The sequence below is a fragment of the Pseudophryne corroboree genome, chromosome 1 (assembly GCF_028390025.1).
Source record: "Pseudophryne corroboree isolate aPseCor3 chromosome 1, aPseCor3.hap2, whole genome shotgun sequence".
Taxonomy (NCBI): Eukaryota; Metazoa; Chordata; class Amphibia; order Anura; family Myobatrachidae; genus Pseudophryne; species Pseudophryne corroboree.
This window is the reverse complement of record NC_086444.1, coordinates 96,090,214-96,118,121: the sequence shown is the minus strand read 5'-3', so window position 1 is coordinate 96,118,121 and position 27,908 is coordinate 96,090,214. Positions and strand designations below refer to the sequence as shown.

The window sequence follows — 27,908 nt, the reverse complement described above, 5'->3', positions numbered from 1 at the left end:
TCTATATATATACATGCACAAACATAACTATATATGTATATATACACACACACCGTAGGTAAATAAATACTGCACAGTAGATCCTTTTAATTATTATTGAGCTGAGTCCCAGCTACTGTAATAGAGCAGGTTCCCTGATTTGCAAGTAGGAAAATGCTGGGTAGAGGACTCTACTGCAGGAGGAATGTATCTATATTTCAGCAGCCTGAAGTATCGAAAAGTTACAAATCCCAGAGCTGTTGCCTAGCGACGGGGAGACCTGGGAGCCCGCTGAGTAAAGCGGGTTAACTGTTAATATACCTGGGACTTTATTTGTATTTGTCTCTGAGTATGCAAGATTAGCCCACTGGGCTATAGGAGACACTGCAAATATGAAGCCAGGTCTGTGCAGGGAGGAAATGGCCGCCAGAGTGAAACTCCTCTGGGCTATGCGATAAAATCTATATAGTGGATAACTGGATTAGTGCTGAGCCACTCTGACTATATCACATTCTCCTCAGCACCATGTGCATTAAACTCACATAAATGCCTATTACACTATAACAGTGGCCGGGGAGCGGAGAATGCTGAGCCCGCTGTACAGAGCAGGAGTTAGCTCCGCCCCCCGGCTATGGCGCCTTATTGCAAAACTAAGCGGGAAGCGAGCTGTACCCTCCGCTGGGCCTGCGAGTCACCGCCGGGGAGCGCTGAGCGCTGAGCCCGCTATACAGCGCTAGTAGAGCCCTGTATCTGCTAGCCGCCGCCGGGGAGTGTTGCGCTGAACAGAGCGCGAGTCGCCGCCTGGGAGCAGGGAGCGCTGAGCTCGCTCTACAGAGCGGGACTTAGCTCCGCCCCCTCCGTACAAGGCGCCAAATTTAAACATTGCTTTGCGCTCGAGCGGGATCCCTGTGCCGGCTCTGTGAGTCGCGCTGAGTGGGTGCGGGGGGTGCGGGGAGCTGGGGGAGCAGAGGGTTATCAGAATGACACACACCCGTTTTTCAGTCAGGGTTGTATAAACACATACTCAGCCTCCCCCAATCATCCTGTCTGTTTCTCCATGAGGAGGACAGGTAAGGATACAATAAAGTACATTACAGCCCCAGAGAGCCCTTCTGGAGTGGGTTGTACAACAATAAACAGATTGCTCTAAAAACATACATAGCCACCACAAATAAAGTATACTTCACTCACCACTGTGTTCTTGGTGGATCGGCCCCGACACACGCCGCACGCAGCGGCGTCCAGCCGGAATCTTCTGTGGTGGGGTGGTCCCGACACAAGCCGCACGCAGCGGTGTCCGACCATTTTTGATACTCACCGCTGCCATGCTGCCGGAATCTTCTGCTGGATGGAGTGGCCGCGACACGCGCCGCACGCAGCGGTGTCCGCCAACTCAGGAGAGCTCAGTGTCTCCCTCAGCCGGGGCCCATCCCTAGCCGCACGCAGCTGCGATGGGACCCCGCCGGCAGCTCCCACGGTGCAGACTGGCAGTGGCAGAGCTGCCAGTCTGTGAGTGTGTGTAAGAAAAATAAAATAATAAAGAAAAAAGAAGAAAATTCTTCAGCTAAACCCAAGTGAACCAGCTACCTCGGGCACTTAACTAAGACTGGCTTGGAGGGGAGATAGTAGGGGAGGAGCTAGCCACAGTGTGAGAATTTTTAAAGTGCCAGCTACCAATACCACCTACTATCTCCCCATTGTAACTACACTCCAGTGGCCCCTAGTGGATGAAGGAGAAACAGCATGGGTGCAAAATGTGTGGTGTTGGCCCACCTGGACCCACGGACCAGTGTGCACATCCATAAACTGAACATTATGCAGATGTTCATGGAGTTGAGCGACTTTTTGCTACTGCACGTGTGAAAATTCCTCCAAAAACACTACTGTGGCACATGCGTTATAGAGTGTCCGCACAAAGGCACTGTTGCGATTGTGACGCAGGGAATGGAAATGGGAGGTGGCTAAACAGACTCAAGTGATGGGCCGCCTTATGGGCGTGGTATGGGAGTGTAGGGGGTGTGTCAATTAACTGTTTCATACACCAACCACTGGCCTTTAATCCAACAGAAAACAAACAAATATGACATAACACAGCATTTCTGTTACGACAATCTAGCGCAGATAAAGATAAGAAAGTGACTGTACGTACTGCAGCCGGCCTCCGTTTCACAGGCACTTGCCGATGTCATTTACGATACTCCTTAAGGACAACCTCAGACCAGTGACTATGCTGTAAAACAGGAATGAAAGGAGTCAGTTCCACATACGTCACATGACTGGAAGCAGTGATGAGGGACTGGTGAAAGCACTTTTTCCAGCCACTTGCAGACAAGCGCTCACAGCCAACAGAACAAAACAACGCTTATAATTGCATTTAGACACAGAATGTTTTCAATTATATAGATATGGTCAACTCACACGTCTCAAAGATAACACTGTCCAGGCTGTTGGATGTGGCCAGAGGAGTGCATGTAATCTGTATGTGGCACCGAATGCTGCACTCTCAGTCCCTACTAAGTGCTAATCAATACACTTTATTACATCTCAGCGCACTTGTCTGTCCTCTATGTTTTACTGTGCTTTGTGCTGGGGGGTTTTTGTAGTTGTTTTTAGAATGCCACTAAATGCACATTTACTATTTTCGGAGAAGATGTCGATATTTTGTTTGGTGTTTATACAACTGTATGACCAGTGGAGGATTTATTATTTATTTATTAGCAGTTTCTTATATAGCGCAGCATATTCCGTTGCGCTTTACAATTAGAACAACAATTATAGAACAAAACTGGGCAAAGACAGACAGACAGAGGTAGGAAGGCCCTGCTCGCAAGCTTACAATCTATAGGGAAATAGGCATTGATACACAAGGATAGATGCTACCTGTCACATAATGGTTCCCCAGGTTGCTAGGTTCTTAATGGGTTGTATATGATATGATCACCCAGCAATGTTGGAAGACAAAATGTGAGTTTATGTGGACTGTACAGAGGGGATGTAACTTGATAGGGAAGCTGTGAAGGTTATGTGTGTGGGTCTGAAATTTGGTAGGCTTGTCTGAAGAGATGAGTTTTCAGAGAACGTTTAAAGGTTTGGAGACTAGAGGAGAGTCTTATTGTGCGTGGGAGTGCATTCCACAGAGTGGGTGAAGCCCGGGTAAAGTCCTGTAATTTTGAGTGGGAACAGGTAATACATGTCGATGAGAGACGCAGATCTTGTGCAGAGCGGAGAGGTCTGGTAGGGAGATATTTTGAGATGAGTGAGGAGATGTATGATGGTGCAGTTTGGTTAATAGCCTTGTATGTAAGTAAAAGTATTTTATATTTGACACGGTAGAATACCGGTAACCAATGGAGGGACTGACAGAGCGGATCAGCAGATGAAGAACGTCTGGCGAGGAAGATTAGCCTCGCAGCTGCATTTAAAATGGATTGAAGTGGTGATAGCCTATGTTTGGGAAGACCAGTAAGGAGACTATTACAATAATCAATGCGGGAGATGATGAGTGCATGGATTAGAGTTTTTGCAGTGTCTTGTGTAAGATAAGGGCGTATTTTGGATATGTTTTTAAGGTGCATGTAACATGATTTAGAGACAGATTGAATGTGTGGAACAAAGGACAGTTCAGAGTCAAGGGTGACACCTAGGCAACGAGCTTGTGGGGTGGGGTGGATAGTTGCATTGTCAACAGTTATAGAGATATCAGGTTGGTAACTACTCTTAGCTGGTGGGAAAATAATTAATTCGGTTTTGGAAATGTTGAGTTTGAGGTGGCGAGATGACATCCAGGATGAAATGGCAGACAGGCATCCAGTGACACGAGCCAATACTGGTGGTGACAAATCTGGGGAGGATAGGTAGATTTGAGTATCCTCAGCATACAAATGATACTGAAATCCAAAGGAGCTGATTAGTTTACCAAGAGAGGAGGTATAGATTGAGAAAAGCAGAGGACCTAAAACTGAGCCTTGCGGTACACCAACTGATAGAGGTAGAGAAGAGGAGGTAGAATCAGAGAAGTGAACACTGAAAGAGCGATTAGATAGGTAGGATGAGAACCAAGAATGGGCTGTGTCCTGAAGACCTAGGGATTGTAGTGTTTGTATGAGAAGAGAGTGGTCAACAGTGTCAAAAGCAGCAGAGAGATCTAGAAGAATAAGTAGTGTGTAATGGCCTTTTGATCTAGCAGTGACCAGATCATTCACTACTTTGGTCAGTGCCGTCTCTGTGGAGTGTTGAGCACGAAAGCCTGACTGAAGTGGATCCAATAAGTTGTGCGAGTTAAGAAAGTGTGTAAGGCGAGTGTAGGCAAGCCTCTCAAGTAGCTTGGAGGGACTGGGTAGCTGAGAAATGGGACGGTAGTTAGAGAGTGTGTTTGGGTCAGAGTTGTGTTTTTTTAGAATGGGAGTAATCACTGCATGCTTAAACAGAGAGGGAAAGATACCCTGCCCCCCAGGATGTGGGGCAGGGGTGTTTTAACAGAGGAGGGGGCCCCCGTGCACATTCTGGGTGGGCTCCCTCCTCTGTATTGGGAAGTAGTCTCCGGTATTGTGCCGAAGCCTACTGCGGATGTGCAGGTCTCCTGAAACATGGTGCCCACCATGTTCTGGAACCAATTTAACTACTGCGCATGTGCGACGGCCATTTTGAGTGTGATTTTCACATCGCCTGAAGGGCCCAACGCGGGACTCCAGAAAGGTATGTATTAAAATATGTGTGCAGTATGTATGGTGTGGGCCCCCCTGGGACCCAGGGGCCCATTTGCACCGCATACATTGCACCCATTATAGACATGCTAAGGGGTAAGCCAACCCAGTTAAAAAATGCTACATCGCTGCCACCGCCACTTTCCAGACAATATGTGGTCACTCGCATTAGTCCCCGCCCCCCAGTGGAGCTTACAGTCTGTTTCCTACCACATGTACACACACACTAGTGTTCATTTTTGTTGGGAGTAAATTAACCTAGCAGTATATCTTTGGGGTGTGAGAGGAAACCGGAGTACCCGGAGGAAACTGATGCAAGCATGGGTAGAATTCCACACAGTAGGGCCATGGTGGGAATCGAACCAAATACCTCAGTGCTGTGAGGCAGTAATGCTCGCACTTCCAACATGGATGCCCTCTCCAGGACTCTACTGGTGGTCTTGCTTTATAAAGGTTGGTCATTGGAAACTGAAAGTCTAACGGTGAATAGAGTGACACGGTAATAGTGCAGTTAGGACTAGATGTGAAGCGGAAACAAAGAACGCTGTGTAGAGGAGCTCATTACTATAATCACGCTGCTGTTTCAGTATAATCACAGACATTTACACTGATTACCATTATGTATGGTCATATTTCACGTTATTATGAGAAGATTCCTGTCAGCGGTGCAACAGCCAGCTTGCAGGAAGGGAATGCTGAGCACGTACATTCTAAAGTCCATCCCTTATCACCTGTGTACACGTGTGGCAATGCTGAGGCCCTGTGAGGCTTCTACAGCAAGTAATAAGGACATGCCTCTGCATTACCTCAGTGGTGACGGCATCACCCGGCCACATATCAGATGTGCTTCGTAAGGCATTAACAACTGTACCATTGTACACTAAAGTCTGCCTGACCGTGAAGGGTTTTTAAACATGATCACAGGTTTTCATCATTATAAGTGGTGCCAGATTTAAGCACAACATGAGCTCTACTGTATATACAGATATATTATATTTAGGATATGTTGAGATACACTGACATTCGGTCGTTAAGTACAATGCATTGCTTGCTGTAGTACCCACCAAGAGCAAACATCATGCCTATCCATTACCTGGAACATGTATGTTGCTGTGCATGATTACACATTAGCAAGCAGATTTCTTTTTATTTTTTTAATCTCTATATGAAATTAGTTTCCTCTGACACTAACTTACAGCACAGTTTCCACCTAATACACCCGGTTACTTATAAATGTGCATGGAGTTTGCCTGTCAAAATGGAGGAGGCCATACACAACTAAACATTGGCTTGATCTCTCCTGCACCCTGGCCAATTCCTCTCACGTTCACCTCCAAGATGTCCCCTGAGATACCGCCCTTTCCTAGTCAGACTCTCTAGCAGACGCCCCAGCTTTAAATGCTCTTGCAAAAAGTACCTTTTTATTGCTGGGTACCATCCCTCATCATAACTCAATACTGTCTCCTTAAACACACCTCCATGTGTCATATGTAAGCGCTTACATGCACAGGCGCCAAGATGTGGGAGGGGGGGGGGGTACTAATTATCCAGACTGTTGGAGGGGACAAGCTGCTTTCTGGTGCCACGCATAGGGTGGGATGTAATGAGCCCGAGTTCGGCGGCCATGCAGGATGCCAGCCGAACTTGGACGTTTTGTTTTAAAGGGGCAATCACTTGCACTGCAAAACCATGCCTTATAAGTGATTGCCCCTTTAAAAAATTTTTTATGAGTCGGCCAGCATCACGCATGGCCACCAAACTCGGGCAGCTTTACATCCCGCCCATAGTATTTTTCTTTTCTAGTTTTTGGGAAGGAGCATAGCCATGCCTGCCTGATTTGGTTACACCCCCTTCAGTACCCAGGCCCCACGGCTGTCTCTACAGCTTTGCTTACGTTCAGCGCCCTCCTCCCTCTTGTCTAGCACACTGTATGTCATCAATGCTGCGCCTTCCTCTCCCCTTCAGTGACTGTGACTGTCTGCTCACCCATTCATACGCTGGTTAAAGGATCATTGATTACTGAATCAATTCCCATCCATGGGGTAAATTTACTAAGATGGGAGTTCTATTTAAGATGGGATGTTGCCCATAGCAACCAATCAGATTCCAGGTATTATCTTCTAGAAGGTGCTAGATAAATGAGAAGCAGAATCTGATTGGTTGCTATGGGCAACATCCCATTTTAAATAGAACTCCCATCTTAGTAAATTCCTGCTAGCCTCAGGGAGTTTCCCTACCATATCCTTTGTTATTTGTCCTATAGAATCTGTGCAGAAATATTAATGTTTGCTATGTACGTTATGGCATACTTGCCTACTCTCCTGGATTGGCCAGGAGGATCACGAAAATTAGATGTCGCTCCCGACCAACCCGGAAGAGTGGGCAAGTCTCCCGGATGAGCGCCAGCCACCTGCAACCCCCCCACGCTGCTGTCCAAAGTGGGCGGCCCGGAGGGTCAGATGATACGATTTGCGTCATCCCGGACCCGCCCCCTTCCTAGTAGTGCCGATAATCTTAGCATTGCATAGTGGACAGCGGGACCACGATGATGCAATTGTGTGGCCACGACCCTAGTCCTGCCCCTATACGTCATTCTTGCCACGCCCCCTTGCTGCTGTGACCTGGCTGACCCCTCCCAGAGGGGGCAGCCACATTGTCGGTAAGTATGAGTTATGGTACGCCGTTGCGTATTGTACTTATGCTCTGATACCCGGTTACTGTGAAATGTTTTCTATGCTTACCATGTACAGTGCTGTGTAAACTTTGAGGCACCTAACAAATAAAAGTTTTACTACTACTACTAATAATAATAATAAGAATAATAATAATAAATAATAATAGTTATGCATAATTTTTTCTGCTCTACTGTACATCAATGTTTGTAACCGATAGGCCAACAAAGTATTGTATCTAAGCTACAATTTACTAATTAAAATGTACGTAACTTAATATAAAATCTATTGGACATTGCAATAGTTGGTACAGAACAGTGAACACATACTGTACTTAACTTTGCCTATATTGTTTTAGTATTTTTTTAACAAATATACTTGTTTATATAATACGAAGCTTTCACCCATGATGAAATCGCTTCTGCCAACATTTTTTGTATTTGAGGTGTATTGCCCAGTATAGGGGCCCTGTGGCGGGAGCGGCACACGTGAATGGCAGTGCTATACAGACTGGCGCAGCAGCACCTTTAGCTACCACTCACAGCAATGTCACTGTGTGCCCTGTGCACATACTGCTATGTAGCCTATCCTATTCAAGTGAACGTGGGCCCAATTCCCACCCACCCCTTACCAGCTGTGAACACGGTGCCACACCTATCTCCTGCATTGATGGGGCCGATAAATGGTGTTTTTCTTATTGCTCAGCGTCAACTAGCTGGATCAAGATGAAACAAAGTGGGTTAAAGAGAAAAAGGAAAATTATTCACGTTGAATGCTAAAGTATACAAAAGTCACATTGTTTGTTCTAAGGCCATGTTTCTGAGCTGGTCCTGATTCTACTGTGTATTCTAGGGTTGGCTACCTCTACACAGATGCCTAGTATTAGTATTCAAATGACCCCCCCCCCCCCCCTGTCTAAGCCCCTGCAATTATTCTTTATTTATTTTTGATGGGCCTGATTCTCCGTCGGGAGCTGGAGCTATCCACCAATCAGAGTGCTGACAGCCATTCATTGTATGGAAGCATGTGGAGAGAAGGTGCAGGACCACAGGAGGGGTGAGGGTTTTTTTTTTTTCATTATTATTCCCGTGAATGCTTGGGGCCCCAGTGCATTGCTTTGCCAAGGACCGCCAACGCTGTTAAGACGGCCCTGCATATAAACTCCATTTACAGTAAAATTCAGTAATGAATTCAATTTAAATTGAGCAAGCTAAATGAACCCTCGGCAGCTGCATGAGGTCCTTACCTATAGCATGCCGCCTTTCCCGTAGAGTGTTATAGGCTTACAGGTACTCGGATGCCCCCAGATCTTCATCTTCAAGTACTAGAGACCTAGGGGTCTAATTATGAAGCAGTGAAAAGAGAGGAGAAGTTGCCCATGGCAACCAATCAGCTGCTCCATACAATTGTGTAGTATGCAAATTACAAATGTTACTTCAATGCTGATTGGTTGCCACTGGCTCACTTCTCCACACTTTTCACTGTTTCATGAATAGACCCCTTATTGTTTATGGGTATTGCGGAGTAGGTGAAATGTACACAGTATGGTTAGATGCTCATCGGGTACTGACGGGAATTTACCAGAGACTGTATTATATACTGGCAGGATGCAGGAATCATCTTTATTACATTTAATGTTGCACAAATGAGATGCACACAATACGGCAGCAGATCTTGCTCTTCAGTACTGGCAGAAGTCTGCAGCACGTCAGACATTTAGTTCTCTGAAGCCGGCTACATGATGAATCTGAAGACCCACTAATCCGATTTGTTACAGTATTTTAATACCAACAGAAACAACCTGGTTTGCATTATTTAATTAAAGCCAAACACACATAAAATATAAACTCTATGAATAACACACAAATACAATCAAATTAGCGCAGGCTTCTTCTGTGACACAGTCTGGCAGGAAAAACGAAATTTTTATAGTTAAAACATACTGTAATTAGAAGTGTAAATAAGGATTAAAATCCCTCCATGAACATCAAAGGGGCGTGCAACAGATCTCCAGCAGACAGAATCATACAGACGCTGGCTGGGAGCAGAAATACTTTAGATTTGAACATGCAGTCATTTCTTGGGTGTAAAATGCCCGTATCCGTGCTACGCGGGAAGTTTTCATCCAAATCCACCCAGAACAGGATCCATGGGACAAAGTTCTGCCCGGCGCATTCCGTTGTGAGGTCCGGCTGGGAACCCAACCCCCCTAAAACCTGGCCAGGATCCAACTGGATCCTCACGTTGGTTTCATCCCAATCAGTGCAGGGGTGTCCGAATGCATAACCAGACAAACAGACCAAAGAATTTTATATATAAATTCCGTCGCGTACTGACCCATCCAGCAGATCACAGATTAGCATCACGGTTAGATTATATAAAGTGCAGCCGTATTGTCGGAATGAAGATTTAAAGGGGTAAACAAAAGGAGAAGGCAATTATTTGGAATTACATTTTACCTGGAAAATGCAACTTTCGCATTTATTGAGAACATTCGAAACACTATTCTGTCTTATGTATGTGACGCTTCATTACATCATAGTGATGTGTTCAAATTATTCCCAATTACATTTTACATGGACAATGCGACTTAAGCATTTACTATTGACACTGTCAAGCCACATCTGTACACTGTCATGGGGCATACACCCGTTTACATCTGATTTTGTGGGATGTAGTTTTGTGACCGGCGGTCTCAGAATCCCGAACGTTGGACAGCCCGACAGTCGGCATGCCGAATAACAGGGACTAATCCCACTCGTGGGTATCCACGACACCCATAAAGAGGGTATAGAACCTGTGGCGAGTGCAGCGAGCCCGCAAGGGGCTTTGTTGCGCTGGTCCCCGGCCGCCAAATCTGGAGACCGGGATCCAGGGTCGGTATGGTGACCCCCGATATCCAAACTGCCAGTAACCCGATTATGCCTGTCTTGCTCAACTACTACATTCCCGAGCTGATTCACCTCCGTACACCTCCACTTCAACATATACGTACAGGGCTGTAACTAGGTGTGTGCTAATGGTGCCTTTCCCACAGTGCAAATGCACTGAGGGTGCACCATTTGGCAGCACACCCGCACGGCCGCTATGTCACTCCCGCCGCCGCCTGTCTCCCTTCTCCCACCGCTGCTGTAAGGTACTTGGGAGAGCTCCTGTTCCCCCACCCGGCACTCAGCTGTATTGCTAGGCTCCCAGTCACATAGGTAGCCAGGCAGAGGGCAGCTCCCTTTACCCAGTGTGCTGGCCGGGAGAGATGACGTCTCTCCCAGTCCGCCCCGGCCCACCCCTCAATGCGAAGAGCGTAGCGTAGGGCGGGAAGAAGAGAAGATGCCTACCGGATGCTCACAGGTAGGACGAATACTTTCTCTCTCTCTCTTATCCCACCCATTCTCTTATGTAAAAAGGTGGACTCTGCCTGCCTCAAGTGTAAAAATGGGGACCGTCTGCCTCATTTAAAAACGGGGACTCTGCCTTCCTAAATGTGTAAAAAGGGAACTCTGCCTGCCTAATGTGCTTAAAAGGGGGACTATACTGCCTAATATGTAAAAAGCTGGACTCTGCTACCGTAATGTGTAAAAAGGGGGACTGTAACAAGGGGGACTCTGCCTGCCGTAATGTGTAAAAAGGGGGACTCTGCCATACTGTGAAAAAAGGGGGCTCTACCTGCCGTACTGTGTAAAAGGGGGCCTACCTGCCGTACTGTGCAAAAAGGGGGCTTACCTGACGTTCTGTGTAAAAGGGGGCTCTACCTACCGTAATGTGTAAATGGGAGCTCTGTGGCCACGCCCTTTCCCCATGAAGGCACACCCCTATATTTTTGGGGCACGCCTACGCCGAGCACTGGCCCTATTTTCTATATGGGGGGGGGCGACAATGTTCTTTCTTGCACAAAGCGCTAAAATGTCTAGTTACGGCACTGTATACGTATATGTAAGAATCCTTTTTTTATTTTTTATTACAGCCATATTATCCTATGCAAGTTCATTCTGTTCAGACTTGTAGCCCTTTTCCACCAAAGTCCCGGGTCTGACTCGGAATTTGGAACACGGTTCCAAGCAGGGTCAGACCTGGGACTTATCCTGTATCCACTGCAGTGCCACACCATTCACACTGTACACAGGTGCAGTGCCAGTGCTGGGAGATGATGTCATCTCCAAGCGCTGGATATCCCTTGGACACCAACCGGACCTGCGGACAGGGAGTGTCCATCCGGGAGCATGTCTGTGGACAGCTGTCACAGAGGAGGGAGATTACAGCCTCCCCGTATGAAGTGGGGATGGGGGGGACAGAATGGTCCGGACCGAACGGGAAGGCTGTAATCTCTCCCTCCCCGGTGACAGCTGTCCACAGACTCCATTCAGATCTTTTTATTTTTGACCAATCACCATGCTGTAAATGGGTCCCGGGTCAGATGACCCATGTTACCCATTTACACTGCCTCTTAACCCGGGTCCTACCCGTGAACAACCCTGTATGCTATGCAGGCTGGATTCCCAGGTAACTGGAGCGTTTTCTTCTTTTCTTTTTTAAAGGAGTAGTTTCCATTGAGCATAGACCCGAGTTGATGCTCGTTCATGTACAAAAATCCTGGTTGTTGAAGTCAGTGGAATAGGGGTATGAGCGGCTTATTCTGTGTCATGTGCAAATCACAATCTTGGGGATTTCAGCATACTGCATTTGCGCAAAGATGAAGGGATGGACAGATAGTCCTTATTGTCATTAATATACAGTGCATTCGGAAAGTATTCACAGTGCTTCACTTTTTCCACATTTTGTTATGTTACAGCCTTATTCCAAAATGGAATACATTAATTTTTTACCTCAAAATTCTACACATAATATCCCCATAATGACAACGTGAAAAAAGTTTTTTTTGAGATTTTTGCAAATTTATTAAAAATAAAAAACTAAGAACTCACATATACAGAAGTATTCACAGCCTTTGCCATGAATCTCAAAATTGAGCATAGGTGCATCCTGTTTCCACTGATCATCCTTGAGATGTTCCTACAGCTTAATTGGAGTCCACCTGTGGTAAATTCAGTTGATTGCACATGATTTGGAAAGGCACACACCTGTCTATAAAAGGTCCCACACTTGACGGTGCATGTCTGTGCACAAACCAAGCATGAAGTCAAAGGAATTGTCTGTAGACGTCCGAGACAGTATTGTCTCGAGGCACAAATCTGGGGAAGGGTACAGAAAAATATCTGCTGCTTTTGACGGTCCCAATAAGCACAGTGGCCTCCATCATCCATAAATTGAAGAAGTTCGGAAGCACCAGGACTCTTCCTAGAGCTGGCCGGCTGTCTAAACTGAGCGATCGGGGGAGAAGGACCCCAGTCAGGGAGGTGACCAAGAACCTGATGGTCACTCTGTCAGAGATACAACATTCCTCTTGTGTAGAGAGGAGAACCTTCCGAAGGGACAACCATCTCTGCAGCAATCTACCAATCAGGCCTGTATGATAGAGTGGACAGACGGAAGCCACTCCTTACTAAAAAGTACATGGCAGCCCGCCTGGAGTTTGCTAAAATGCACCTGAAGGACTCTCAGACCATGAGAAACAAAATTCTCTGGTCTGATGAGACAAAGATTGAACTGTTAGGCGTGAATGCTAGGCGTCATGTTTGGAGAAAACCAGGCACCGCTCATCACCAGGCCAATACAATCCCTACAGTGAAGCATGGTGGTGGCAACATCATGCTGTGGGGATGTTTTTCAGCGGTAGAAACTGGGAGACTAGTCAGGATAGAGGGAACAATGTACAGAGACATCCTGGATGAAAACCTGCTCCAGAGCGCACCTGACCTCAGACTGGGGCGACGGTTCATCTTTCAGCAGGATAACGGCCCTAAGCACACAGCCAAGATATCAAAGGAGTGGCTTCTGGACAACTCTGTGAATGTCCTTGAGTGGCCCAGCCAGAGCCCAGACTTGAATCTGATTGAACATCTCTGGAGAGATCTGAAAATGGCTGTGCACCGACGCTTCCCATCCAACCTGTTGGTGCTTGAGAGGTGCTGCAAAGAGGAATGGGAGACTGCCCAAAGATAGGTGTGCCAAGCTTGTGGCATCATATTCAAAAAGACTTGAAGCTGTAATTGCTGCCAAAGGTGCATCAACAAAGTATTGAGCAAAGGCTGTGAATATTTATGTACATGTGATTTCTTAGTTTTTTATTTTTAATAAATTAGCAAAAATCTCAAAAACACTTTTTTCACATTGTCATTATGGGGTATTGTGTGTAGAATTTTCAGGGGAAAAATGAACTTATTCCAGTTTGGAATAAGACTGTAACATAACAAAATGTGGAAAAAGTGAAGCGATGTGAATACTTTCCGAATTCACTGTAAAACGTCTTCTTTTTTTAAATAGGGTAATCAGTGTACAGTATATCTTAGTTTTATACATTTGTACATTGCAACACAACAGCATAAGCAGCTGAAATATTCCAGAATGTACAATACTCCTGCATTTGTATAGTGATAATTTCCCTTTAATATAACCTGGAATAATCTCCTATGCCCCTATGTACTTAGTGGTTGCAGAATCCAAGCAAGGCCACAGTAATAGGTCTGCTGACGTCATCTCACTATGCTTAACAGACATCAAGAGCTTTGATTTGACATGAAATGCCAATCCACAGGTGATGTACACAGCGACTGATACATTTCACTGTATAAGAGGAATCCGCGGCTGTAGCCACCAGGAATGCAGCGCAGACGACCACTAAAGGGTCCATTATCCTCTAAGAAATTCAAACTATGACCCTCACCTATATATCCCATTGAGACAAATATATAAGCTTTACGCTTCCCCATGTTATTGAGGCCGAGCTTCCTGGCCAGGAAAACAATTACAGTATCACAAATACAATGGCATTGCTAGATGTAACAAACTTAAATAGACAAATCGAAACAGTAATCATCCATACAGCCTAATAATTGCATGTCTTCTTACATTGCCAAATAAAATATCAATACATCGTGCACTGAAAACCTTTTTTCTTTAGAAATGCCTATTTAATAGCAAAGGTAGGAGTTAAACAAAGGTAGAATGGTTTATTCAAGGGTCAGGTCACCATGAAAAATAAGAATTTACTTACCGATAATTCTATTTCTCATAGTCCGTAGTGGATGCTGGGGACTCCGAAAGGACCATGGGGAATAGCGGCTCCGCAGGAGACTGGGCACAAAAGTAAAAGCTTTAGGACTACCTGGTGTGCACTGGCTCCTCCCCCTATGACCCTCCTCCAAGCCTCAGTTAGGATACTGTGCCCGGACGAGCGTACACAATAAGGAAGGATTTTGAATCCCGGGTAAGACTCATACCAGCCACACCAATCACACCGTACAACTTGTGATTTGAACCCAGTTAACAGCATGATAACAGAGGAGCCTCTGAAAAGATGGCTCACAACAATAATAACCCGATTTTTGTAACAATAACTATGTACAAGTATTGCAGACAATCCGCACTTGGGATGGGCGCCCAGCATCCACTACGGACTATGAGAAATAGAATTATCGGTAAGTAAATTCTTATTTTCTCTAACGTCCTAGTGGATGCTGGGGACTCCGAAAGGACCATGGGGATTATACCAAAGCTCCCAAACGGGCGGGAGAGTGCGGATGACTCTGCAGCACCGAATGAGAGAACTCCAGGTCCTCCTCAGCCAGGGTATCAAATTTGTAGAATTTTGCAAATGTATTTGCCCCTGACCAAGTAGCTGCTCGGCAAAGTTGTAAAGCCGAGACCCCTCGGGCAGCCGCCCAAGATGAGCCCACTTTCCGTGTGGAATGGGCTTTTACAGATTTTCGCTGTGGCAGGCCTGCCACAGAATGTGCAAGCTGAATTGTACTACAAATCCAACGAGCAATCGTCTGCTTAGAAGCAGGGGCACCCAGCTTGTTGGGTGCATACAGGATAAACAGCGAGTCAGATTTTCTGACTCCAGCCGTCCTGGAAACATATATTTTCAGGGCCCTGACTACGTCCAGCAACTTGGAATCCTCCAAGTCCCTAGTAGCCGCAAGCACCACAATAGGCTGGTTTAAGTGAAATGCTGAAACCACCTTAGGAAGAAATTGAGGACGAGCCCTCAATTCTGCCCTGTCCGTATGAAAAATTAGGTAAGGGCTTTTATAGGATAAAGCCGCCAATTCTGATACACGCCTGGCTGAAGCCAGGGCTAACAGCATTACCACTTTCCATGTGAGATATTTTAAATTCACAGTGGTGAGTGGTTCAAACCAATGTGATTTTAGGAATCCCAAAACTACATTGAGATCCCAAGGTGCCACTGGAGGCACAAAAGGAGGCTGTATATGCAGTACCCCCTTGACAAACGTCTGAACTTCAGGAACTGAAGCTAGTTCTTTTTGGAAGAATATCGACAGGGCCGAAATTTGAACCTTAATGGACCCTAATTTGAGGCCCATAGACAGTCCTGTTTGCAGGAAATGCAGGAATCGACCCAGTTGAAATTCCTCTGTAGGGGCCTTCCTGGCCTCACACCACGCAACATATTTACGCCAAATACGGTGATAATGTTGCACAGTTACATCCTTCCTGGCTTTGATCAGGGTAGGGATAACTTCATCCGGAATGCCGTTTTCCTACAGGATCCGGCGTTCAACCGCCATGCCGTCAAACGCAGCCGCGGTAAGTCTTGGAACAGACATGGTCCCTGCTGGAGCAGGTCCTTTCTTAGAGGTAGAGGCCACGGGTCTTCCGTGAGCATCTCTTGAATTTCCGGGTACCAAGTCCTTCTTGGCCAATCCGGAGCCACGAGTATAGTCTTTACACCTGTCCTTCTTATGATTCTCAGTACCTTGGGTATGAGAGGCAGAGGAGGGAACACATATACTGACTGGTACACCCACGGTGTTACCAGAGCGTCCACAGCTATTGCCTGAGGGTCCCTTGACCTGGCGCAATATCTGTCCAGTTTTTTGTTGAGGCGGGACGCCATCATGTCCACCTTTGGTTTTTCCCAACGGTTCACAATCATGTGGAAGACTTCTGGGTGAAGTCCCCACTCCCCCGGGTGAAGATCGTGTCTGCTGAGGAAGTCTGCTTCCCAGTTGTCCACTCCCGGAATGAACACTGCTGACAGTGCTATCACATGATTTTTCGCCCAGCGAAGAATCCCTGCAACTTCCGTCATTGCCCTCCTGCTTCTTGTGCCGCCCTGTCTGTTTACGTGGGCGACTGCCGTGATGTTGTCCGACTGGATCAACACCGGCTGACCCTGAAGCAGAGGCCTTGCCTGACTTAGGGCATTGTAAATGGCCCTTAGTTCCAGGATATTTATGTGAAGTGACGTTTCCATGCTTGACCACAAGCCCTGGAAATTTTTTCCCTGTGTGACTGCTCCCCAGCCTCTCAGGCTGGCATCCGTGGTCACCAGGACCCAATCCTGAATGCCGAATCTGCGGCCCTCTAGGAGATGAGCACTCTGTAACCACCACAGGAGAGACACCCTTGTCCTTGGAGACAGGGTTATCCGCTGATGCATTTGAAGATGCGATCCGGACCATTTGTCCAGCAGATCCCACTGAAAAGTTCGTGCGTGGAATCTGCCGAATGGAATCGCTTCGTAAGAAGCCACCATCTTTCCCAGGACCCTTGTGCATTGATGCACTGACACTTGGCCTGGTCTTAGGAGGTTCCTGACTAGGTCGGATAACTCCCTGGCTTTCTCCTCCGGGAGAAACACCTTTTTCTGTACTGTGTCCAGAATCATCCCTAGGAACAGCAGACGTGTCGTCGGAATCAGCTGCGATTTTGGAATATTTAGAATCCATCCGTGCTGTCGTAGTACTACTTGAGATAGTGCTACTCCGACCTCTAACTGTTCTCTGGACCTTGCCCTTATCAGGAGATCGTCCAAGTAAGGGATAATTAAGACGCCTTTTCTTCGAAGAAGAATCATCATTTCGGCCATTACCTTGGTAAAGACCCGGGATGCCGTGGACAATCCAAACGGCAGCGTCTGAAACTGATAGTGACAGTTCTGTACCACAAACCTGAGGTACCCTTGGTGAGAAGGGCAAATTGGGACATGGAGGTAAGCATCCTTGATGTCCAGAGACACCATATAGTCCCCTTCTTCCAGGTTCGCTATCACTGCTCTGAGTGACTCCATCTTGAACTTGAACCTTTTTATGTAAGTGTTCAAGGATTTCAGATTTAAAATGGGTCTCACCGAGCCGTCCGGCTTCGGTACCACAAACAGCGTGGAATAATACCCCTTTCCCTGTTGTAGGAGGGGTACCTTGATTATCACCTGCTGGGAATACAGCTTGTGAATGGCTTCCAATACCGCCTCCCTGTCGGGGGGAGACGTTGGTAAAGCAGACTTCAGGAACCGGCGAGGGGGAGACGTCTCGAATTCCAATTTGTACCCCTGAGATACTACCTGCAGGATCCAGGGGTCCACTTGCGAGTGAGCCCACTGCGTGCTGAAATTCTTGAGACGGGCCCCCACCGTGCCTGAGTCCGCTTGTAAGGCCCCAGCGTCATGCTGAGGACTTGGCAGAAGCGGGGGAGGGCTTCTGTTCGTGGGAAGAGGCTGTCTGCTGCAGTCTTTTTCCCCTTCCTCTGCCCCGGGGCAGATATGAGTGGCCTTTTGCCCACTTGCCCTTATGGGGACGAAAGGACTGAGCCTGAAAAGACGGTATCTTTTTCTGCTGAGAGGTGACCTGGGGTAAAAAGGTGGATTTCCCAGCCGTTGCCGTGGCCACCAGGTCCGATAGACCGACCCCAAATAACTCCTCCCCTTTATACGGCAATACTTCCATATGCCGTTTGGAATCCGCATCACCTGACCACTGTCGCGTCCATAACCCTCTTCTGGCAGAAATGGACATCGCACTTACTCTTGATGCCAGAGTGCAAATATCCCTCTGTGCATCTCGCATATATAGAAATGCATCCTTTAAATGCTCTATAGTCAATAATATATTGTCCCTGTCCAGGGTATCAATATTTTCAGTCAGGGAATCCGACCAAGCCACCCCAGCACTGCACATCCAGGCTGAGGCGATTGCTGGTCGCAGTATAATACCAGTATGTGTGTATATACTTTTTAGGATATTTTCCAGCTTCCTATCAGCTGGTTCCTTGAGGGCGGCCGTATCAGGAGACGGTAACGCCACTTGTTTTGATAAGCGTGTGAGCGCCTTATCTACCCTAGGGGGTGTTTCCCAACGTGCCCTAACCTCTGGCGGGAAAGGGTATAATGCCAATAATTTTTTTAGAAATTAGCAGTTTTTTATCGGGGGAAACCCACGCTTCATCACACACCTCATTTAATTCATCTGATTCAGGAAAAACTACGGGTAGTTTTTTCACACCCCACATAATACCCTTTTTTGTGGTACTTGTAGTATCAGAAATGTTCAAAACCTCCTTCATTGCCGTGATCATGTAACGTGTGGCCCTACTGGAAAATACGTTTGTTTCCTCACCGTCGACACTGGAGTCAGTGTCCGTGTCAGTGTCTGTATCGACCTGAGGTAACGGGCGTTTTAGAGCCCCTGACGGTGTTTGAGACGCCTGTACAGGTATTAACTGATTTGCCGGCTGTCTCATGTCGTCAACAGTCTTTTGTAAAGTGCTGACGCTATCACGTAATTCTTTCCATAAGACCATCCAGTCAGGTGTCGACTCCCTAGGGGGTGACATCACTAACACAGGCAATTGCTCCGCCTCCACACCATTTTCCTCCTCATACATGTCGACACAACGTACCGACACACAGCACACACACAGGGAATGCTCTGACAGAGGACAGGACCCCACTAGCCCTTTGGGGAGACAGAGGGAGAGTTTGCCAGCACACACCAGAGCGCTATATATATATATAGGGATAACCTTATATAAGTGTTTTTCCCTGATATAGCTACAATATATATTTATCTGCCAAATTAGTGCCCCCCCCTCTCTTGTTTTACCCTGTTTCTGTAGTTCAGGACTGCAGGGGAGAGTCAGGGAGCCTTCCTCCAACGGAGCTGTGAGGAAAAAATGGCGCCAGTGTGCTGAGGAGATAGGCTTCGCCCCCTTTTCGGCGGCCTTTCTCCCGCTTTTTTATGGAAAAATTGGCAGGGGTTAAATGCATCCATATAGCCCAGGAGCTATATGTGATGTATTTTTTGCCAAAAAAGGTGTTTTTATTGCGTCTCAGGGCGCCCCTCCCCAGCGCCCTGCACCCTCAGTGACTGGAGTGTGAAGTGTGCTGAGAGCAATGGCGCACAGCTGCGGTGCTGTGCGCTACCTTATTGAAGACAGGACGTCTTCTGCCGCCGATTTTCCGGACCTCTTCAGTCTTCTGGCTCTGTAAGGGGGACGGCGGCGCGGCTCTGGGACCCATCCATGGCTGGGCCTGTGATCGTCCCTCTGGAGCTAATGTCCAGTAGCCTAAGAAGCCCAATCCACTCTGCACGCAGGTGAGTTCGCTTCTTCTCCCCTTAGTCCCTCGGTGCAGTGAGCCTGTTGCCAGCAGGTCTCACTGAAAATAAAAAACCTAAAACTAAACTTTTTTCTAAGCAGCTCAGGAGAGCCACCTAGACTGCACCCTTCTCGTTCGGGCACAAAAATCTAACTGAGGCTTGGAGGAGGGTCATAGGGGGAGGAGCCAGTGCACACCAGGTAGTCCTAAAGCTTTTACTTTTGTGCCCAGTCTCCTGCGGAGCCGCTATTCCCCATGGTCCTTTCGGAGTCCCCAGCATCCACTAGGACGTTAGAGAAATGAGAGATGCTTTTACTGAGCAAAACATTTTAAATAATCTGACAGGAGAATATTGCATCACTGTTGAAAGAGGAGAACACTACTGGGAAGACTTCAGTCTTCCTGTTCTCCAGGGAGGCTTCATGCCCTATCCCAAGATGGCCGCTGAGATCTCTGAGCATGCGAAGGGGGCAATCTTGCCTTTTCACTGTAAGTGTGACTCCGTGGGAGACAGAAGTCTCCTGCTTAGCTCCTCCTATGAGAGACCACGTTAATACTTGCATATAAAGCTGTCCCAGCATCCCTTCACCTGTACCTGTTTATAGCATATACTTACCGGGTGGTGAGCGCGATGAAACCCTACTATGCTCAAGCTCTGCTCCTTAACCAGAGCGCATGTAACAGTGAGTACGACTGTACCTGCTATCTTTCAACAAACCAACACCACTGGTTTAGTAACTGGTCTGTTTAGAGTTTGAGTAATCCACCGGTGTGTGACTATATATCAACACCTCATCATTTCTAACAGTTACCAACCAAGAAACCCCATTTTTATGTAGGACAATATTCTGTTCCTTTACAGCATATGGTAATTTTGCAAAACATTTTCTTAGAAAACATACAGATATTTCCTCCTGCATCCAGACTCAATATATCAGGCAGCGTGAGATGCCTGATGAGACTGTGCGGATTCATTTGATAAAATGCAAAAAAAGCTGCACCTGCTACATTGTAGCACTTGGTATGCAGATTCAGCGATTCAGTCGCACACAGATATACAAGTGCCACATATCAAATTAATCAGCACAGTCTCAGTGTGTCCACATTGTGACTGTGGACACATTTTTTGCAAAAAAGACGCTCAGCGCTAGCAGAATCTCAAGGGACCTAGCGCGCAGAGAGGAGCTGTTTGGTGCAACTGCACAATGATGTAATTTATAAGTAGACATCATTACTTTCTAATACGCCACTATAAAAGCTTTTTATTACCTTAGTGTAGATTTGTGTCCTGTTGCCAAGACATTGTGACATTACAGTAAATATTATTTACATTTTATTGGCAGCCAATATAGAAGGGGTAGATTTGGGCATGCAGCCTTCCTTCCCCATCACCTGGCAACGATTACTGGTGCTTGGGGAATTTACAAAGTCTTCTTTCAAAGAGGCAATTATCCAATAAATTAACATAACGCACCTAATTATACTACAAAGAAGACTTTAATTTGAAAAAAATTAGTAATAAATTGTGCTTGGGTTTTATTAGCGTTGATTAGGCTATAATGACTTTTTAATTTATTGCACTGGCACATTACAAGAGAAATGCTATCTGCTGAGCCTTCCATGTCTGCTTTTAGTTTGATGCTCAGGTCAGCGGAATATGAGTTACACAGTATCTAATTCCTACTTTCTATGTAATAAAAATTGATCAAATCTGTTTTCTCTCTCCCTTTATAAATATGGGGGCATTGTTCCAACAACACTCTACAGTGCTTGCTATACTATGGGGGTTATTCAGCACGGATTGCAGATTCTGCTAAAAAGCTAAATCTGCAATCCCTTCTGTAGCATGCTGGGGGGCGCCCATCGCAAGTCCGCCGAGTATGCTAACTGGCGCCCACCAGCTGCGACCGCAATTTAATTAGCTAGGCAGCGTAAGCAGGTGGTCAGCTGGCATTTTCCCATTGGAGCGGCCCCGAAAACACAGCCGGCTCTCCCACAATTTCCCTGCCCCCCCCTGCAACAGTTTATCGCCGCCCGCGCCGCGATCCCCTCTACCTGTCAATCAGGTAGAGGCGTTCACAGCCAATGTGATGTGCACTGGCTCCTTCAGCGGGGAATTGCGGTTGCATCGCAATAGTGATGCGGCCTGAGTAACCCTGTTAAGGAGAATTCATATCTGAAGGCACGCACCAATGCTAGAGGACAGGAATGGAAGATTATTCCCAGGTCGGAGTCGGATACATGGCACACGGACGCAGTAGCATTAAGGTGTGTACACACGGTGAGATCCTTGCTATGGCCGATTTTGATTATGGGGGTCATTCCGAGTTGTTCGCTCGTTATTTTTTTCTCGCAACGGAGCGATTAGTCGCTACTGCGCATGCGCAGTGTCCGCACTGCGACTGCGCCAAGTAAATTTGCTATGCAGTTAGGAATTTTACTCACAGCATTACAAGGTTTTTTCTTCGTTCTGGTGATCGTAGTGATTGACAGGAAGTGGGTGTTTCTGGGCGGAAACTGGCCGTTTTATGGGAGTGTGTGAAAAAACGCTACAGTTTCTGGGAAAAACGCGGGAGTGGCTGGAGAAACGGAGGAGTGTCTGGGCGAACGCTGGGTGTGTTTATGACGTCAAACCAGGAACGACAAGCACTGAACTGATCGCAGATGCCGAGTAAGTTTGGAGCTACTCAGAAACTGCTAAGAAGTGTCTATTCGCAATTCTGCTAATCTTTCGTTCGCAATTTTGATAAGCTAAGATTCACTCCCAGTAGGCGGCGTCTTAGCGTGTGCAAAGCTGCTAAAAGCAGCTTGCGAGCGAACAACTCGGAATGACCCCCTATGCTATTTCCCTTGAACTCCCCGAAGCCCAGCACTACAGATTTTGACCAACTTTTCTTGAGATATGGACTATGGGGGTCATTCCGAGTTGTTCGCTCGCTGCCGTTTTTAGCAGAATTGCATTCAGGCTAACAACCGGCAGTTCTGCGCATGTGTATGGGCCGCAGGGTGCACGCGCTAAGTACTTTCACACAAAACTAAGCAATTTTACACAGGGCTGTGCGACGCTTTTCAGTCGCTCTGCTGATCGGTGAGTGATTGACAGGAAGTGGGTGTTTCTGGGTGGTAACTGACCGTTTTCCGGGAGTGTGCTAAAAAACGCAGGCGTGCCAGACGAAAACGCAGGAGTGGCTGGGGAAACGGGGGAGTGGCTGGCCGGACGCTGGGTGTATTTGTGACGTCAAACCAAGAACTAAACGTAGTGAGGTGATCGCAATCTAGGAGTAGGTCTGGAGCTACTCAGAAACTGCAGGGAAATATTTAATAGTAGAACTGCTAACCTTTCGTTAGCAATTCTGCTAAGCTAAGATACACTCCCAGAGGGCGACGGTCTAGCGTGTGCAATGCTGCTGAAAGTAGCTAGCGAGCGAACAACTTGGAATGAGGGCCTATGTGTGCTTACGATTTTGGCTTATGTGAGATTTTGCCTTATATGAGATCTAATTGACATATGAGGTGAACTAGATAGTACACCGATCTAGCAAGGATTGACTGGCCTGCACAGTCTATCTTTTCTTGCGATACCGACCTGGCGGGAACCGCGCATCGGGATAGAATAGGGATCGCAAGGTGACTTTCACCTTGCGATCTGCAGTAACTTTTTTTGAGATTTTGACTATATAGTCAAAATCGAAAGAAAATATCTCACCGTGTGTACACACCTTTAGCCTTAATAGAGACTCGGGCCCCACCCCCTTATGTCACTGACCCCGCCCCCAGACCAGTGTCAGTGCTGCAGGAAACAGCGTGGATCTCCCCATGCTGTAAACGGGAGTCGGGTGGGATGACCCGGCTTACCTGTTTACACTGCCCCTTTACCCAGGTCCTTCCCAGGACCAACTGTGTAAGCTAGCCGGGTTGGATTCCCAGGTCACTGGACCCGGAGTAACCGTTTTCCACTGAGCCGCGACCCAGGTTATCACAGCAGTAACCGAGGAAGTGGGAAAGGGGTATAAAATAGCAGCAGGGGCGGTGCAAGGGGGAGGCGGTTGAGTAGGACCAATCTTTTGATTGCAGCTTGTGATTAGTCCCCTTGTATTTCATGTTTCTCAAAACACCTCTTCAAGCAGGACGGGTACAGTATACGGTAAGTAATGATGAGTTGGGTCTTATGTAAGCGCAAAATGCAATTTTCCATACAGGCAGAACGGGTATGGGAAGGGTTAGTATAGCCAGAGAATAACGGGTGTTCCATGCACTTTACAAGCAATATAAAGATAATCTGTAAGGTTAAAAGGCACAGATATGGCTGCCGTTATGTCTCTCTGAGGCAGCTGCTCTTCCCCTTCTAGAGCAAGATAAGGGGTGAAAATAAAGGATCATTAGCAGGGATCTTACACAGGCAGTAAAAAGCCCAAACTCCATAAATAAATAAATAATAAAAATATAATAATGAAATAACGGAGCCCCCTAAAATGGTTACAACAGTGGAAGGCTGCCAGCCTAGCTGATGTGGACAAAGTATAGAGGCCACCAATGGTGACACTACATATAGCTGGGACACCTGCTGCATGGGATTCCCCTGCCACAGTGCCAGAACCCCTATGCTAGTCAGCACAATTCTGCATGAGAATTGGACCCTAAAAATAAATGTGATCCCCATAGAAAGAAAAACAGACCTTTACCGAAAGCACTAGGCCACCCCCCGCCCCCACCAACCAACACCCCTGATGTAGTAGTGGGGTGAATGCTTAAATTATCATACTGTAGTATTTTTTTCATGCTGCACTACTGATCCCAGCATGCCCTGGACACCTTTAAGTGTTATATACATATATATATATATATATATATATATATATATATGCGCGCTTGGCTGTAGTACTATTAATGCCAGCATACCCAACTTGCCGAAATGCTGTAAAAACATAAACCCACATACAATTATTTTCAAATACACACTGTATTGAACAAACAGTCCGCATTCATCTAATAGCTGTGGCCTGGGAGGAACCATGAGCCCTGATAGGAAATCCATTGGTTAGAATAAAAAGACGCCAATTGAACAATGAGGACTTGTGCCATACGGAGCTGCCATATGAAGAACGTAGAAGTCAGACATGAGAAATCCTTTGTGTGATACATAGAAATGGTATGTCAATAGCGTTTCATACACTTAAAAGACATCACGCTTTTAGCATATCTTATGCTATTAGCATACCGTATATACTCGAGTATAAGCCGACTTTTTCAGCACATTTTTCTATGCTGAAAAAGACCCCCTCGGCTTATACTCGAGTGAGGGAGTTTGAGTGACAAGTTTGGCCTGGCAGCCTGGATGACAGATAGATTTGCCAGCCAATCTTACGGAGGTGAGGGTGGAGCCTCTGGTGAGTGGCGAGCGGCTTTATGTATATGTGTGTGACTGAGGGAGGGTGGGTACGCCCCTGGACAGCGTCCTCCTGCAACTCCCTCCATCAGGAAGGAAGACATTGCCGCCATGCCCAATGCCGCTGTCTTGGTAAGTGTGAGCTGCTCCGCAAGCTGTCAGTCAGTGCAGGGTGAGCTGAAACGCGTGTCGCGGGCCGCAGCCCGTCCCGCGGGTCCCGCCGCCTGGGAAGACATCGCCTCCGCTGCCGCCTGCTGCTCTTGGTCTTTCACTCACCAAGCAGGCTGTCAGGGCAGGGTGAGCTGAGCTGTGGTGGAGCTGTCCGCAACTCCCGCCGCCCGGCCCGGGAATACATTACCGCCGGTCCCGGGCCCGTCGCTGCCCGCAGTCGGTGTATTAGAGATGGTGCAGAGTCTGTCAGGGGGGGCACTGGCTGCTAAACACAGACTGACTCTCACTCTTAGTCAGTCTGTGTGTAATATGCAGTCGCCGTCCGCGCGGAGCAGGAGCTCCATACTGTTTGTGTGTGCACTGCAGCACTGTGTTACATCATGTGAGACTGTCAGTCACAGCCCCTAATGCAGTAGAATTAAATGTACTGTTCATGTTTTTTAATATCTATGTGGCCTTTATCTTGATTAAATGACACTGGGGGCATATGTGTTTCTGGCACTATGGGGGCATGTTTTTATCTGGCACTCTGGGGGTATAGCTGTCACTGGGGGTATATGTGGCACTGGGGGCACAGCCCTAGCAACAAGCATTACCCCCTGGCAACAAGCATAACACCTACCGCATGAAAACCCTGGCAATGAGCATGACACCCTGAGCATGAAAACCCCTGGCACCGTGCATTTCCCACCCTAGGCTTATACTCGAGTCAATCATTTTTCCCATTTTTTTGTGGTAAAATTAGGTGCCTCGGCTTATATTCGGGTCGACTTATACTCGAGTATATACGGTAATTTACAAATAATATGCATGTTACATAATAGCCACAGACTCGGGCATGTTAAGATACCTGCAGCTCTATATATTACGCAAAATGCATATTTTTCAGAATGCAATTTAGATCCGTGTTTTAGATGTAAATGACGTTAAATGTTCCAGTACATCAGCCGTATAGTGTCCTACAATGACCATGTGACATCAGCCTTAAAGACAAAGGCAGAATGTTTATCAGAATACATATGTATTACCAGCAGACGGAATCCTGGCAGCGAGTCCTCACGCGGACTCAATGTGCTCGCCATGCATCGGGCCCAGTAGCTCGCTTCGCCCGCCACAGGTTATATTTCCACTCGAGGTATAAAAAGGGCTCCCAGTCACTCTGAGAATCATTTCTGATGAAGCTGAGCGACATAGCTCAGGGAAACGCATCAAGCCGCGCTGCTAACGGATCCAGATAAGGACTTTCATTCTGTACAAGTAGTAGGATTAATCTGCCTCAAGCAGCACTCGCAGCATGTTATGGACACCCAGTAAAGACTGCACAAACGAGCCAACAAGTATAATCTGGTGGAACGGTGTAAGAGCCTTGCCGATTGGGTAATACCAGCTGAATGTGTGTTTGCTTATACATTGGAGAAATAGCCCATGTTCACTAAAGTCCGGGATCTGGTATATGGACATTGTCCTAAATAGCAGCTTTAAATCATTGATTCCCAATCTACTGTGCCACAATTTTGTTTTTTTTATAATATATAAATTTGTTATTTTTAATAAATTGTTTTTAATATTGATCCATCGTTGTATATGTTTGTAGATTAACAACTCATAGCGCTGGTATCATTTTCTTACTTTACAGAACAAAAATTGATCACGGATGCGCTAACTGTGAATAGCAGCCTATGAGAAAAGATGGTGCCTCACAAATTCACCACAATAATCACAACAGATAAAATTATTTTTTTTCACAATGGCGCATATCACTTAAATGTTTGAAGAAAAGTCCTTACTCCAATTGACTGTAAGAATGGAAAAAGTCCGAAATCCCTTTTGTCATGAAGTGGAATAATTCTTATCCATATGTAGTATAATTTCACAGCAGGTTCTCAATCTTTCTTCTTCAAAACATTTTTATTGAAGCATCATCATGTCAGTTCAACAACATTGTGATAAGCCAGTTTAACATCGTCAAAAGGTAGGTCCACAAACATGCAGCACCACATATTTCGAATTATCGTTGTGTCATTGAATAATATAATTACACAGTAATGGTGTAGAGTACATTTGCATTTGCCCACCCGTTTCCGATGACAACAAAAATCAAGTCAAATATAATCAAGGTGAATGCCTGCCGTGCCACCAGTGCCCCACCTCTCTCTCCCGCCACCTCCCCGACCACCGCATGTTTAACATAAGACACCCCAGACGAGATCTAGTATTAACTAGATTTTAATATCACAGAGGGATTGGAGGATCGCTAGCGACCACCTGAGACATATACCAGACTGTATCCTTAAAGCTATTGTGGATTTGGGTCCTTAACGGAAGTGACAAGGTAGCTATATATGACTCCCACGTTAGAAAGAACCTCTCAACTTTGTTCTCTCTATCCAGCACCACCTCCACCCACTGCATCCTAAATAGGTAGTGTAGTTTAGCTTTGAAAAGTGCCAACAGTGGCTGAGTGGGTTGTAGCCAAGTTTGTAAGATGGTTTTGCAGGCTGCTGCTCCTATAGCCAGCAAGAGCCTCCTACCCCCGTGCG

The 27,908-nt window shown here is 46.6% G+C and overlaps 1 protein-coding gene across 2 annotated transcripts in view; it reads right to left on the bottom strand.

Moving 5' to 3' along the window:
* The window catches only part of GHR (growth hormone receptor), a 636,857-nt gene that overhangs the window by 562,050 nt on the left and 46,899 nt on the right, over positions 1-27,908 (bottom strand). The window contains exon 2 of one of the 2 annotated variants that reach the window (XM_063961562.1): positions 2,129-2,209. The exons of the other annotated variant lie outside the window; for it this stretch is intronic. The gene's annotated coding sequence lies outside the window, so the exon portion shown is untranslated. The remainder of the gene's footprint in view (positions 1-2,128; positions 2,210-27,908) is intronic. 2 annotated transcript variants of the gene reach the window in all.